The 16,967-nt window shown below is 35.8% G+C and overlaps 1 pseudogene; it reads left to right on the forward strand.

Moving 5' to 3' along the window:
* Positions 1-5,209, forward strand: part of LOC139816991 (vacuolar protein sorting-associated protein 33A-like) — a 5,998-nt pseudogene extending 789 nt beyond the window's left edge.
* The last annotated feature ends 11,758 nt before the right edge of the window (positions 5,210-16,967 follow it).

Genomic DNA, 16,967 nt, shown 5'->3' on the forward strand with positions numbered 1-16,967 from the left:
AGCTCTAAAAAAGTAGGTATTCTCGATCCGCCATTTTTGAATCAAACACATGTGAAAACATAACCTTTTCGTAAACGTCAATACGCTTTTCGGTCTCGTATTCTCAGCTTCCAAAATGACTGGCTGCGTTGCAATTAATTGCAGTAATAGACGCGATATTTCAGCTAAATTTTTACATTAATCGCGAGACCGAAAAGCGTATTGACGTTTACGAAAAGGTTATGTTTTCACATATGATTGGTTCAAAAATGGCGGATCGAGAATACTCACATTTATAGAGCCTTAGTGAGAGTCGCATGGAAAAGTATACAACGTGGGTGGCGACGCACGACGAACGATTAATGGCTCCTGCACACAGGACGCGGCAGCGCGGCATTGCGGCAACGCGGCACCGCGGTAACCAATCACCATCTGCCTTTCCGTACTACTTTCAAAAGTAGAACGGAAAGGCAAGACGGTAATTGGTTACCGCGGTGCCGCGTTGCCGCATTGCCGCGCTGCCGCGTCCTGTGTGCAGGAGCCATAAGGTGCCTTTTCATGCTGACGCTCGACGCTCATTTTCAGCGGCAAGAAGGTCGCATGACCACAATTGACGCCGGCGTCAATTGAAATTCATGAAAAGGAAAACAGCGTCAAAATTTCGGCGTCTTCGCGCTGCTTTGGCTTTGACGCTTGAAGTTGGAAGAATCCAACTTCTCTTTCTTGACGCTGGCATCATAGTGATGTCACGTGACGTCGCTCAACGCTGTTTTTCAGCGTCCCATGAATTGGCACCTTTAGAACATTCGCAACCTTCGAGATCTTGTCGTTTTCCTCCCTCCGGCAACAGTGGCACGTGACGAGAGCCGATTGGCTGTTGCATCAGCTTTTCTCGACGTGCGTCGTCGCGACCGTTGTGTATGAGAATTAAAGCGGGGAGCACACACTTCTGCACAACGCTGCGTAAGCATAAGAAAATTGATTGGTCTATTTTCTTAAGGCCATTGCACGTAACAAAGTTTTAGTTATAATCGTAAGGCTGTAAGGAAATAGACCAATCACAGTCGATTATTCTCCTCGCGCTTGAAGAATAATCGAGTGTGATTGGTCTATTTTCTTACGGCCTTACGATTATAACTAAACTTTGTTACGTGCAATGGCCTTTAAGCTGGCCATAAAGGTTATTCTACATAGAAGTCGTAGTCGTGAGTTGTAAGAAATTGACCAATCACAGATTGAATATTCTCCTCAACTTCATATGTGATTGGTCAATTTCTTACAATTCACGACTACGACTTCTATGTAGAATAACCTTAACATTACTAATGTCATATTCATCTCGAGGCCGCAGTTAGAGCTCATGGATCTGATTGCCGAGAATGTTCATGGGTAGGTATACAGCGAATATGTCACCAGATACATATGTGATTTTAATGTATCTAATGGCTCTCGCCTGTCTACAATAGCTGTCTACAATAGCCGTAAGAGTATGCAGTAAGACTGAGTAAGGCATAAGCAGTAAGCTATTGACCAACTACAGTTGATTATTCTTGAATTGAAAAAAAAATCTCATTAGTTAATAGCTTACTGCTTACGTCTTACTGCATACTTTTGTCTGTGGCTATTGTAGATAAGCCATATATTCAGTGATATTAACAAAGGGATCCAACAGAAAGTCATGTGCAAATAATAAAGTCAAAATTGCGTATTGATACGGATATGAAACGATACTGCTACTTTTAAATTTTATTATAATCCTAACATAAATTGTATATTTTTAAAAATATTTAAAAATATATTTATTCATGTGTTTACAGAGAAGAGGGCAAGAGGCGTAAAGAGTTTCACTTGTTCTTTGTGCCACGCAAGAGTCTACTTTGTCAAAAGAAGCTCCAGAATCGCGGTGTCTTTGGCAGCTTCACGCTGATAGAAGAATTTAAAATGTATGGGTGACATCTCAAAGCATTACCAAAAATCTAAAAATTTAATAGATTGTTCTATTATTACGTCTAAGTATCTGTGTAAAATTTCAGCACAATTCTCTTACTGGTTTAAAAGTTATTTATTTTTTTGTTTGCATTAATTTTTATCATATCTTGGGATTGGCTTCACCAATCTTATTCGGACTAGTCGCAATCGAAAGCTTGTATCGACATTATATTTAAAAAATGTCGTTAGATTTTTTATTACGGCTTTAGTTTCTGAGATATTTTAATCAAAAGTTTGTTGACGTATGAAATTTCTTCTTATTCTTATAATTTGATGAGGAAGTAGCATTACAAATTAAATCAAATTTTGTACATATGCTAATGAAACTATGATAAATATTCGTACAAAAGTTCATTTGGATCCACTTACTCGTTTAAAAGTTATTTACCTAAAACTGTAGCAAAATGTGGTCAGTACGCTGCATAACCCATTTTAGTCTATGAGACTTGGCAACATCGCAGTGAGGCAGTACAGATCGATGTATTGAAAGTGTAAACACTTCGAGTCAATATCGAAATTTTATCGAAATTTTTTACGATATTCAACATTTTTCGGCATTTTGATTCCGCGTTTGAAAGGTGACAGGCAGTAATGCCAACGTAGAAAATAATGCAATGTTGTCATATTTAAAGCTGGCATTAAATGGTATATTTTAGGTTTACATTTTGTTTTAAAATTATTAATTAAATATATATAACTTATTACGTTTATATTAAATATATATTTAAATTATTCGATACCTATAGTAACCGAAAATCGTCTTATAAATTATTCGTTTTTTTGTTTTTTGCAGTTGATTTCAGGGCATTTTCAAGACCAAAAGTTTCTGTCGTTGATTACGAAAAATATTAATTATAAATATTCCCTTTCTTGAAGACGTTAAAAATCATGTTATTTTACGATAGTTGAACTTCTTATGTAATATAAATTTATTTATTTTATATTTCAAACGATATAAACCTAAGAAATCTGCAGTTTTCAAATTTTAATCACTTTTTGCTGGTATTGTACAACCCAAACATCCTTATGTGATCTCTTTCCGTTTGACAACGATCTGCTATCGATGGAACTGAGCGGATCCTTCAAGGAGTTCCACTTGGAAAATGATCCCACTTGCCTGTATCAAATCGCGCAGGCCATACAAGGCTTGCAAAAATTGTACGGGAAAATCTCGAAAGTCATGGGAAGGGGACCAGCTGCCAGCAAGGTTTGGGAATTGCTGGAAAGGCTAAATAGAGAAGAGGAAGATAACAAATCACTCCCGGTCTCGGGCTCCGTTGCCATTGAACACTTATTATTACTGGATCGATCTGGATTTACTCTCGCCTCTAGTTACGCAGTTGACATATGAAGGGTTAATCGATGAAATATACGGAATAAAGTACAGTAAGTATCGTTCTTATATATTTTCTATATTTTAAAATTGCAATTTTATAACATATACTTTTAATGTGTATACGATACGTGGCGTAGTGACAGAAGTATCTTTTTTATTTTAGATACTGTGCAATTACCTGCAAGAAAATTCCACGATTCTGACGATTCTCCCACATCAATGTCTCTAAACGATAAGGAACAAATCATATTAAATTCAGGAGAAGAACTTTTTGCTGAGATCAGGTACGTAACTACGTAAAATTCTTTCTGACAATTTTTTACGACATTTTACCCTTGCAGAGATAAAAATTTCAATGGTGTTGGCCCAGTTCTTAGTAAGAAAGCTAAAGTAATTTCATCACAGTTTGACGAGAGACACGGAGACAAGAGCGTGCAAGAAATTAAACAGTTTGTTGCGAGATTACCACATATGCTAGCAACAAAGCAATCTTTAGCAAGACGTAAGTAATAAATACATGTATACGGATTCATGTTCCGATTCTTTCGCGATATTTATTCTTTTTGGTCTTGTTTTAATAATTTATCGTAATTTTTCTTTAACTAGACACCACAATCGCCGAGATGATAAAAGAGGTAACCGACTCGAGCAACTTCTTGGAATCGTTGCAAGTTGAGCAAGAACTGTTAAACTGTAGCGACACGGACAAGCCAAATGCGTACATCGAAGATATGATAGCGCAGCAACAACCGTTACTCAAAGTTCTACGTCTCCTTTGCATACAATCGTTGACAAACTCCGGTCTAAAACCAAAACTGCTAGATTACTATAAGAGAGAAATAATTCACACTTATGGATTCCAACATTTGCCAACTATATTAAATCTGGAAAAGGCTGGATTATTGAAGCAACAGCAGTCAGTGCGACAATACGCAGTTTTAAGAAAAGCATTGAGGCTCACTGTCGAGGACGAGAGTGAAATAGCACCGAAAGATATCAGTTACGTACATTCCATATATGCACCGCTGAGCGTGAGACTAGCGGAGCAACTGGTACAACTAAACGGATGGCAAGGATTGAACGACGTGATGGGATTATTACCAGGACCTACCATAAGCAGCGTCCCGTACAATGTATCCTCATCAGTATGACGTAAGTTAAGACTAAATCTTGGTTTATTTATAGCTTGTTTAAAATTTATTTTATTTTCAACAAAAAATAAATATTTATTTCAGGAAATTCTATTACCAGCGAAGATTCTAGTTCGGAACCACCAAATTAATACTAGTGTATCGGAGGATGCACTTTCGCCGAGATATCTGCTCTCCGGTTTCTATCGCAACAAAAAGATTGTAAGTGTCGTAATAGATTACGAAGTACTTAATTGTCTGCACAAATCAATAAGTAAAGATTTATGGAATATAAATATGACGCAAACATAATACAAATTTTCTTTTAGTAAATGTCGAGTTCGTCGTGGGAACTACTAGGTTAATCAATGGCGACACGTTTCTCACTTCTTTAATGGAAGATTTGGAACGCACGTGAAAAGAAAACTGCTTTAATTAAAATACCGAAATAGAATATTTAAATTTTTTTGTGATAACAAAAAACTGGAAATATATTTCTTCTCTATTTATTTTATATTCATCCAATTATATATATAACTCTTAAAAAATAAGATAATTTTTTAACATTTATAGATGTTAATTTATGTATTTTGTACATATATGCATATACATGAAAATACATTGCTGCAATAGGCGAATACATAATAAGAACTTTTCTATTTATATTACAAAATTCGTCGTGATACAATACGCGCGATTTAAGCATTTATTAGTATTATTAGTACAATACGGTTTAAAAATTTATAGAGCTTTTATCTCCAGCTTTTAAGGGGATCCTAAAGTGAAGGCTGAACTTCCTCGACGTCGGTAATGTCAACATTTCTAATTCTGTTTTCTTGTCATATATCTATATCTGTCCTTGTCTAACGAGAGGCATCTGTCTTTGTTCGATTACTGCGCCATCTCTTGCCACACGCAATATTGCTTATCCTGTCAACCTGAATGTGCTTTTGCACATATAAAAGTTATATAAAGCAGGTATAAAGTAATCTTTTTTTCTAGGTTTTCAATCTTAGATCTAATTGCACGATATTGTTCTTAAATGTTGTCCCTAGGTCATGCCGGTCTAATTTTGTGGATATTTATCGTGGAATTTTTGTACAAAGCAAATATTGTCGTCACGTATACCAAAAATTAACAAAAATATTAATTTTTTTTCGTTTTTGATATAAATTTGACCACCATGACCTAGATTTTGATGCGTACTTTAATTCTAGACAAGAATTTTGCATTTCTATAAAGTCAATTAAAAGATTAGTGCTAAGAAAAAAAGCCGGTATTACAGACGGCTTTAGGATCCCCTTAATAAACAAAAAGATTTTCCAAGTTTATAATTTCATAATTGAATTGGTAAAGCGCGCGAACATCGACGACCTATTTACCGACACGAAGTGCGATCAAAGATCCTCGAGCCAAAGAGAAGCCTAACCATCCCGGCCATTTTCGTGAGACCGTCGGCGTCGGGCGTCGAAACTGTCGAAAGCCTCTGTACACTACCGCTAGTACATTTATTTTCGAAATTGGTACTACGTAGCCACGTTCATTTTCCGACACTGCCGATAAAACATCATTTTGTTATACATATATATGTACATATGTATAATTGTATATACATATATACATTTGCAGATGTAGCACGGACGCGTACCAAAATGATGTTTTATCGGCAGAGTTATTTCTAATAAAAAATATATATCTCTCCTATCAATTTAAAAATTCAAATACGAGACAATAGGCCTTTATGGAAAAATTTGTAAACAAAACGAATAATATTTGGGGAACAACAACAGAGAATGTTTTATAATTTTTAAATATCTTAAATTTATCGTCTTTTATGGTATGGGCGATCACCACGCTGCAAGAACGATCGCGACGAAATTTTTACAAACAATACATATTGATTTAATGTTGCAATTTACAATTTAATATTGATTTTCTATAAAGTAAAGGTTAGGAGGAATAAAAAAAAACACATAAATAAATTTGGAACATTTGTAAACGTCACGAATTACGTAAACGAGCGAATTACGTGTCTGTTTTTGAACGAAAAAACGGAATTTTATTCGTGGATGCACATTTCAGCTTGCTCGCACTTTCGATATTCACACGCATTTCGAAGCAAGCTCGCTCCCTGCGATCGCGACAATAAAGCAAAGTGCGTACGTCAAACGCACGCGCGATTGTTCTCTTCAATCATTTTAATTAATTATTAATTCCCGCACGTTCAAGCTATTCATTGAAGCGTCTTCCCGCGCGATTCACTCATTCGAAGAAATCGAAACGGAAACGGGAGACGTAAATTCAGCGATAGGTAATTGCTATGGAAGAATTGCTGTTAATCCCAACATAATTTTATATGTGTCTCGATTTGAACAGTATTTAAATTTAAAACATGATTTCAAAGAACAACCATGACAAATATATTTATGTTTCGTCAATATTATACTCTTTAAAATTATCGAGATCAACAGTTTCCTTTTTTTAAATTAAGCTACACGAAATGCAATGCGGAACAAAACAGAAATATTTTGATTAAATATATTTATTTAATAAAATTAACATTAGTAAAATTATGCGCGTTAGATAGCCAAATCAGCTCAAGAAAGAGGAATATTAAATTAATGTAAAAACAATTTATTTACACGAACAGTACAAAAAAGAGTATAAAATAAATATTGAAAATCGAAATAAACGATTAAGTTATACCCATGCTATAACTTGTCTGCTATTACTGCAGAGCGATTGATTATTTCTTTTATTAGTAAAATTATTTAATAAAGTTGACATTTTATATAAACATTTATTAATAATTATTCAATCAATTATTATTTTATAATTAATCGATAGTCTTTACACGGTAAGAAATTTAAGTTTGTAATGATGATTTAATATGTCAAATTAAAAAAAATAATTGCAACACGTTACATATTTACACATGATATTAGAAAATATTTTATGATTATGTCACTTCTCATAGCCAGGACATGAAACGAGTTGAACGGAAAGTACCTAGCATCAGTGACTTATACGCGGCATTGCAATGTGTTATTAAGAATATTGTATTACATAACGTTGTATAATAATGAAAGTTATAAAATCTTTTTTAAATGTTTTTTAAATTGTTATAACAGTATACTGTTATGTAATACAATATTCTTATTAATATCTGTATTTTCTTGCATCGTGTATATTGTTCTTCTCGTATCGTGTGTGTTGTTCCTCTTTTGTGTAGTAAATACTTGAGTAAATATAAGGTCGCTCGGCATCGGAACGTCGCTCATCTTACTTCGGCTCGTCAACACAAGCGGAAATAAGGTCGAGGCTACATTAGTTTTCGTCGACACGAAAACCGGACTGAAAGTTAATTGCATCTGATGCCGATCATTCAGTTAATTATAAAATGGTAAGATATTATTTTCAATTAACTCTTATAAACCACACTTGTAGGCGACGTTACTATACCTAACGTAAACGCACTTTAATGAAACTCCTCTAATTTTCCCTTATCTCGTTACGATTGTGGTATCCAATTTTCCTGCACTTCATATATATTTTTTTTCTTTAAGTTTCTTTACAAAATCACTTGTATAGAAGTACAGAAAGGAAATAAACAGTTAAACTATTATTTTTAGTAGTCTATATATGTGCCAGGTTACAAAAATTCGGATACATTTAAATTATTTTTAAAAAAATATTGTTTTAAATACGTGTAAAGTCTCGTACTTGTGTAAAATTAAAAAAATTTTAAAACAATAAAAAAAACTCAATTTCAGCTAAAAGTAATGACAGACTTTTTCATACTTTGACATGAGAAACAACTGTAAAAATTTTGAGAAAAATCGGCATCTAATGTTTTCCAAGATTTACTTGTTAAAATTTGCGTGGAATTGCAATATAGTCGCAGAAAAATAAAATAAAATTCTATTAATTAGACATATGTATGTACCCAGGTAGCAAACACAAGTCATTTTGACGTCAAATTTTGGTCCTTTACTAACCATTCCTGACGTCACTAACTGGCGGCATAATGACGTTAAAATGACAGTCTAATGTCACAGACAATTGACGTCATCGCGGATACGTTATTTTGACGTCATTTCTGACGTCTTATTGACGGCAAAAATAGGTCCATTGTACAACATACCGGTTTCCAGAAATGTTTTTTATGAAATTAAAATTTTAAAATGTCTACTTGATAAACGTTTATAAAAAAATGTTTTTTTTCTTTTAACTAAGAAAAAAAAGCTTTTTTAACTGTTTCGTTACATGCCATGTGCGTATAGCCGCTCTCAAGGCGGTCACCTATCCTCAGTACCGCGCCCGAGTCGCTTGACTTCGATGATCCAGTGGACAGTGACGATCTTCTCACCTTGATGCTTTCTTATTAACTGCATGTACTTGTCTATAACAGGTACATCTTTAAAGTGTTCAAAAATCTTGTAATGATAATCTTCTTGATAGCTATAACACTGCATGAAATAGTTATCATAAAACTATAATCACACGCAACTACATCCACTTATACCATAAATTCGCCACTTCAATCATAAAGTTGCGAAACAAACATATTGTAGTTAATTTGTGGCTTTTATTTATTATTACTTTATTATACAATATTAAGAAGTAAAAATAGTTATATTACAAAAAGACCTTATTTGGACGACTTTAAGACGTCTTTAAAATGACGTCTTTAGATGGTCTAAGAAATGACGTCTTATAAACGTCCATTATTAGTCGCCGATGTCATAGACCAAAAATGACTAAAAATAGACGTTATAATGACGTTATGGAATAACGTCAGTATAATGTCATTTTTAAAGACATAGTCGCTTTTTGGTCATTTGACGTCATTTGTACAAACATGACTAGTATTTGACGTCAAAATGACTTGTGTTTTGCTACCTGGGCTGTTATATAATGTTAAGCAGTAACAATAAAAACAATTATGTAAATAAAACAGTATCAAAACTTAAGAAATTTACCTTGTTGATGGCATCTGCTGCATATAACGTAAGAATTCCCTCTTTCAACCACAAGTGAGACAACGAGGAAGAACTGATCAAATAATCAAAGCATTGATGGGCTACTTGCACGTCCTATTAATCGCGCCAAATCTATTTTGCGTATAACAGGATCTAATTTTTCATCATAGATTATATAGGGTGACCCACGCTTAACACGCCATGCAGAACAATAAATAATCATGATAACATGAATAAAGTGATGTTGTAATATAACTTTGAAATGATGAAATGATGAATGAATAATTAAATTTAAATTCTCACTTTTTATCGTTTTAGTTCTAAATTTCATAGATTGTAAGATCCTTTAATTCTATCTAAAAGATTAATTTCCACTTATTTCTTTCTAAAAAATAAACTGGAAAATAAGAAATTCTTTTATCTATAAAACGTTTATTCCCAAAACTATTCCTTGAAAAATTACAAGCGTTTATGTATGCTATAAAAACTTGAACGCTTATTGTTCGACTTCTTCAAAATGTTAAAACGTTTACATATATATATAGTACAAAAAAATACTTTCTCACACACAGTTATTCGCATTTAGAATAATATAAAGAAACAATAAAAGCAATAATTTCAATGTTGTTAGTCTCAGTTATGTTTTACTTATCTAGCAAAAAATTGTTAAGGATTAATATTAAAGAAAAGGCAATTTTGTGCTTGCGATAATATTGTAGAAAATAATTGGTTATTAAGTAATTAAAAAAATCTTTGTAAAACTAGAGGCTTCTTCTTTCATTTGGAATTTACAATCCAAATACCTTCTGCGCTTAATATCCATCCATCAAAATAATTGTCAAAACTTTCATTTTTAGATTTTTCCAGAATTCCGGATATAGGATCTATTCGTAGTCCAGATCCAACAAGAATCTCTTCGTTTGGATACTTATCCATTATGAAGCCTCTTATATCGGAAGCCAGCCCTACTGAAATTAATTTACAATTACCCCTTTCCCGTTTACATTAAAGGTACAACTTTACAAATGTATTTATACAATTGTCTATAAATTCTTGAAAATAATTTACATAGAAGAATGAGAAAAGAATTTAGATAGCCATATTTGTCAAGAATAGATTTTGAAAGTGTCTGCTACAAATTTGTCGATAAAATGTTCACAAAAATATAACAGATTTTTTCAACAAAATATAATATCAGATTAACTGCAGAAATTAAGTAGAATTTGTTATTCAAATCTGCAAAATTGTAATGTAACTTATTAAAACAAAAATTAAAAAGAACTTTTTTTTTTTTTAATTGTACCTTTATTATACATTTTTAATAAAAATTACTAGGAGATTTTATTACGAAAAGAACGGTATCTAATAAACATTAAAATCCGACTATTCGTTCTCACTAATCTTGTCAAACGTGAAAAATGTGCCTGCTTTTTTACGCACTATATCCTTAACAAACAAACATTTTTGCTATTTGTGAGACAATTTATTATCTTTTGTTAATAAGGAATCAATGTGTAAATCAAACATTCGTCTATTTTTATTAATTGACAGTTAGTAATTTATTATACATCTTTTCTCAAAAAATCGCTGATTTCTCATCTTAAAATTTAAAATAACTAAAACCTGACGTAATGGAATCTGAACAGCGGCATTGTTTTTCGTGACCGAAAATCTATAAGAGACACCTACTCTGATTAGAGTTACTTGATCATAATTTTCTTTTGTGGGCCTGTGATTATAATATAATTAATTATTTCTAGGTACAAATGCGATATCAAGAGACACGGTAGTGTCTCGCGCCAAGTACACGCGGAGCGAGACCGACCGTGACTCTTTTACGCGACGCGACGGGTTGCGAGTACCCGAGATGTTGAGATCTCGATAACGAGTGAACGGATCAAGTTCTAAGTAGGCTTGATCGATAGCTTGGGGTCCAATTAGGGGGGGGTTTCTCTCATAATATTTCGCTACGTGCCCTACGAGCGGAGATATTGCGACGCAAAGTCCAAATGGGAAAATTTATTTTTAAGATACTCCTCCTCCTAACGCCGATCTTGTATGATGACGTCATAATCAGAAACGTCACTTTCACTTTTTCGACGCTGGCGGCGCAGGTATCGCCAGTTTCGATATCGCGCGCGTATTTCGAAATTAGGTCGATAGACTTATCGGTCAGGAGGAAGATTTCTATTTAGGTAAATTAGGTAATATATAAATAATATATATTGAGTCAACGGAAAAGAAGGTTCTCTACGCTTGGCAGAAAGTGCCGCTAGGGAATTTTTAAGTCGATTCTTATGAATCAAGCTTGATATAATATATATGAAGTCAACGGAAAAGAAGGTTCTCTACGCTTGGCAGAAAGTGCCGCTAGGAAATTTTTAAGTCGATTCTTATGAATCAAGCTTGAATTCGATGTCTAGGTATCCCAGGTTGTCGATGACGAGGTCCAGATAGTGCGCTTCATAGTTTTCGGTGTCCAGGTGTAATCGTACGTTGAATTCGATGTCTACGTGTCCTAGGTTGCCGATGACGAGGTCCACATAGTGCGCTCCGTAGTTTTCGGTGTCTACGTGTATTAATACCTTGAATTCGATGTCCACGTGTCCCAGGTTGCCGATGACGGGATCCAGATAGTGCGCTTCATAGTTTTCGGTGTCCATGTGTAATCGTACGTTGAATTCGATGTCTAGGTGTCCCAGATTGCCGATGACGAGGTCCACATAGTGCGCTCCGTAGTTTTTGGTGTCTACGTGTATTAATATCTTGAATTCGATGTCCACGTGTCCCAGGTTGCCGATGACGGGATCCAGATAGTGCGCTTCATAGTTTTCGGTGTCCAGGTGTAATCTTACGTTGAATTCGATGTCTAGGTGTCCCAGGTTGCCGATGACAAGGTCCACATAGTGCGCTCTGTAGTTTTCGGTGTTTACGTGTATTAATACCTTGAATTCGATGTCCACGTGTCCCAGGTTGCCGATGACGGGATCCAGATAGTGCGCTTCATAGTTTTCGGTGTCCATGTGTAATCGTACGTTGAATTCAATGTCTAGGTGTCCCAGGTTGCCGATGACGAGGTCCACATAGTGCGCTCCGTGTTTTCGGTGTCTACGTGTATTAATATCTTGAATTCGATGTCCACGTGTCCCAGGTTGCCGATGACGGAATTCAGATAGTGCGCTTCATAGCTTTCGGTGTCCAGGTGTAATCGTACGTTGAATTCGATGTCTAGATGTCCCAGGTTGCCAATGACAAGGTCCACATAGTGCGCTCCGTAGTTTTCGGTGTCTACGTGTATTAATACTTTGAATTCGATGTCCACGTGTCCCAGGTTGCCGATGACGGGATCCAGATAGTGCGCTTCATAGTTTTCGGTGTCCAGGTGTAATCGTACGTTGAATTCGATGTCTAGGTGTCCCAGGTTGCCGATGACGAGGTCCACATAGTGCGCTCCGTAGTTTTCGGTGTCTACGTGTATTAATACCTTGAATTCGATGTCCACGTGTCCCAGGTTGCCGATGACAATATCCAGATAGTGCGCTTCATAGTTTTCGGTGTCCAGGTGTAATCGTACGTTGAATTCGATGTCTAAGTGTCCCAGGTTGCCGATGACGAGATCCACATAGTGCGCTCCGGTGTCGGTGTCTACGTGCATTAATATCTTGAAATTGATGTCTAGGTGTCTCAGGTTGTTGATGACGAGGTCCACATAGTGCGCTTTGTAGTTTTTGGTGTCTAGGTGTATTAATAACTTTAAATCTGAATGTAGGACACATAGATATCGAATTCGAGGTATTAATACACGTAGACACCGAAAACTACGGAGCGCACTATGTGGACCTCGTCATCGGAAACGTGGGACACCTAGACATCGAATTCAACGTATTATTATACCTGGACACCGAAAACTATAGAGCGCACTATCTGGAACCCGACATCAGCAACCTGGAACACGTGGACATCGAATTCAAGGTATTAATACACCTGGATACCGAAAACTATGAAGCGCACTATGTAAACCTCGTCATCGGCAACCTGGGACACCTAGACATCGAATTCAAGCTTGATTCATAAGAATCGACTTAAAAATTCCCTAGCGGCAGAATCAAGAGACACGGTAGTGTCTCGCGCCAAGTACACGCGGAGCGAGACCGTGTGATGTGACTCTTTTACGCGACGCGACGGGTTGCGAGTACTCGAGATGTTGAGATTCTCGATAACGAGTGAACGGATCAAGTTCTAAGTAGGCTTGATCGATAGCTTGGGGTCCAATTAGGGGGGGGTTTCTCTTATAATATTCTGCTACGTGTACGTGCCCTACGAGCGGAGATATTGCGACGCAAAGTCCAAATGTGAAAATTTTTTATTAAGATACGTCGTCGTCGTCTACGTCGACCGCTCTTTATAACATACATGTAAAGGCCTTCACACATAAAATGCCGTAAGGGCGTAAAACGTAAGAGTAAGAAAATTGATCAATCCTAATCAAGTATTTTCCCCTACTGAAGTTACGAACAGCGCAATACTTGATTGGGATTGGTCAATTTTCTTACCCTTACGTTTTACGTTCTTACGCGATTTTATGTGTGAAGGCCTTAACAAACAGAGAACGTCACTTTCACTTTTTCGACACTGGCGGCTAGCGGCGTTAGTATCGCAGTGCAGTGCAGTGCAGTGCAGATAGTGCGTTCGTATCCTGTCAGTCAGTTCATCATCTGATCAGTTAACTGCAGTTAACCTATCTCGATCGATCGAGAGACACGGTAGTACGCGCGGAGCGAGACCGACCGTGTGACTCTTTATTTTATTACGCGTCGCGAGGTAAGGTGCGACAACGCGCGCATACGCGCGTACGCGAAACGGCAGTAACACCGTAATCGTGCCGGCGATATACTGAATTGAATTGCTTCGTGCTTATCTGGAGATTTCGTATCCCTACATTGGGTGCGTTCAGCCGATACTCTGCTAGCCTAGCAATCGTGAGCAGTCGCTCGTTTTCGCTCGTTTCCTCTCCTTTGACCCAATGGATTAAAAGGAGAGGAAACGAGCGACTGCTCACGATTGCTAGGCTAGCGGAGTATCGGCTGAACGCACCCATCGTGTTACCATCGCTGCCGGAAAAGAAGGTTCTCTACGCTTGGCAGAAAGTGACGACTGACACGTTCGATCCCGACTTCGTTGATCGCAGAAGAGCTGAACTCGAGGTACGTTTCCGATTAGCAATTATAAAAGTATCGTGCGATGAATGTTGTACCCAATTATAACCTCAAATGAAGTTGTGCACGTTGCTGAAAGATATATATATATATATCTTGATATATAGGCTACGGTCAACGTGATACAAATGCTCTGGAGCGTTCTTCTTCTCCTTCTTTCTTCATTGAAAGAAAAGAGAAGAGGAATGCTTCGAAGCATTTGTAGTGTCACGTTGACCGTAGCCATAATATCATATTAATACATTATTTTATTTTTAGACGTAGCTGTTGATGAAAGAGAATTAGATGGTGACTTAATTTTGGGAGATATAGGTCAAGGATTGCCATTTAAAGCTGGTATTATTGGAACCACGAGAGTCGCGTGGCAAACGGGAAAAGAAAACCGAGGACAGTAAACCAAGCAGCGGAAAAATATCCCTATTCGACTTTCTCGAGGATAAATTACCTGTACAACCTGAGAGCGTCGAAACAACTAATTTGTCTCAAAACAGCTACATACAAATTAATAAAAGTAAGCAAGATCGTTTTGAATCAAGAGGATTTGATAATATATATATATATATATATATATATATATATATATATATATATATATATATATATATATATATATATATATATGGATTATATAGAGACATTTTATATATAGAGATTATATAGAGACAAAGATTATAAGAGATACAAATTTTTTATTAATTATATAGAGACATTATTATATATAGATATTATACAGAGACATTATATAGAGATTATATAGAGACAAAGATTAAATCCTGTTGCTCTCAACGTCTGCCTCTGCCTCGTCTACCCCAATGGTAATTGGGTGATGACAATTTATATAAGAAGGCCATGAACCTTTCTTCTTGGCGTCGTATCCCCGCGGCTCTGCCTCTTGGTCTGCGAACTGTAAAATAATAAAATTGTATAAGAAATTTTATAAATTAAATACATATAATATGAATTAAATTTTTTATATATTGTAATTATGTGAAATTATGTGAAATATATATTGAAAAGACAGTACTTACCATTTGTACTTTCGCGATTTCTCTCACAATCAGTATGAAACGGTGGTTTCGTTGGCTCCTGCCTCTTTTCAGAGGACAATACGGCCAGTATTTGCCACTGTTTGTTATACAAAGTCTGGAATGAAATCGGCGACGATGGCGGGTAAAGTGTTTAAAAGCGTGGAATACCCTTATAGGGTAGAGAGCCTTTCAGACTATATTCGGAAACTTCACTCTGGCCTAGTTTATATTGATCACTTGATACGCGTATTAAATAGTAAATAACTAGTAAATTAGTTTGATTATTGGTTTGATACGCGTATCAAGAGATCGGTGTAAACTAGGTCATTCGAATACACACCAGCGTCGTTCTGTCCTTGTTCAATTTTTAGTAACAAGATAAAGCGATGCGGTGTGCACTCGAATATAGTTTTTGAATGCAGCCCTAAAGGCTCTATCTATACACGCCGATAACGTCGCCGCCGATCATGTCACCATCGATCACGTTGCTGTCGATCACGTCGCCTATCACGTCGTCGTTGATTACATTATTCGTGGTTGTTGCGTTCCGCGTACGCGTTACCGGTTCCTACGCTTTGTTGACAAATACATTGTGGGATTAATAGCAGAGAAGAATTCTCTCTGTTGTTATTATTAATAGTATTTCGTCGTTGTTCGGGTGGCTCATAAGCTATTTCGCAAATAGCTTACAATCTCATCATATCTGTGAGTGAAGGTTATATTGTCGATATATTGCGATATCTCTGAGACAATATCTTCATTATACAAGTATGTGTAGAGAAAGGACATTTTGGATTGAATTTGATGATGGAAAAATTATAGAAAATAAACGATGGCCTACAGGTGCTAAAGGTATTTATATATTATTTTTGGAAAAAGTTGGTAAGAAATAATTTATACAAGCAACGTAATATACATGCATATTTTACATAAAAGCAATGTCCGGCAAAGTGTATATATATATATATTTACAACTTCAGACACATTTCTTTATAAGGTGTAATTTTTTTCTGTTAAGATTAAGATGCGTAACACTACAAAAAGGCGTGATATCCGTACAAAATTACCTTTTTAAAAAAAAAGGTAAAAAAATGCGCCAAGTACACGCATAGTAGTACATATGTATTATGTTGTTACCTCGAAAAAAACAAAGTGGTAGTATTATACCTCGAAATAACACTCTGTACATACTGTTTATACAATGCGTAATACTACAAAAAGGCGTGATATCAGTACAAAATTACCTTTTTTAAAAAAAAGGTAAAGAAAGGCGCCAAGTACACGCATAGTAGTGTATATGTTGTTAC

Source organism: Temnothorax longispinosus, chromosome 7 (assembly GCF_030848805.1).
Source record: "Temnothorax longispinosus isolate EJ_2023e chromosome 7, Tlon_JGU_v1, whole genome shotgun sequence".
Classification (NCBI taxonomy): Eukaryota; Metazoa; Arthropoda; class Insecta; order Hymenoptera; family Formicidae; genus Temnothorax; species Temnothorax longispinosus.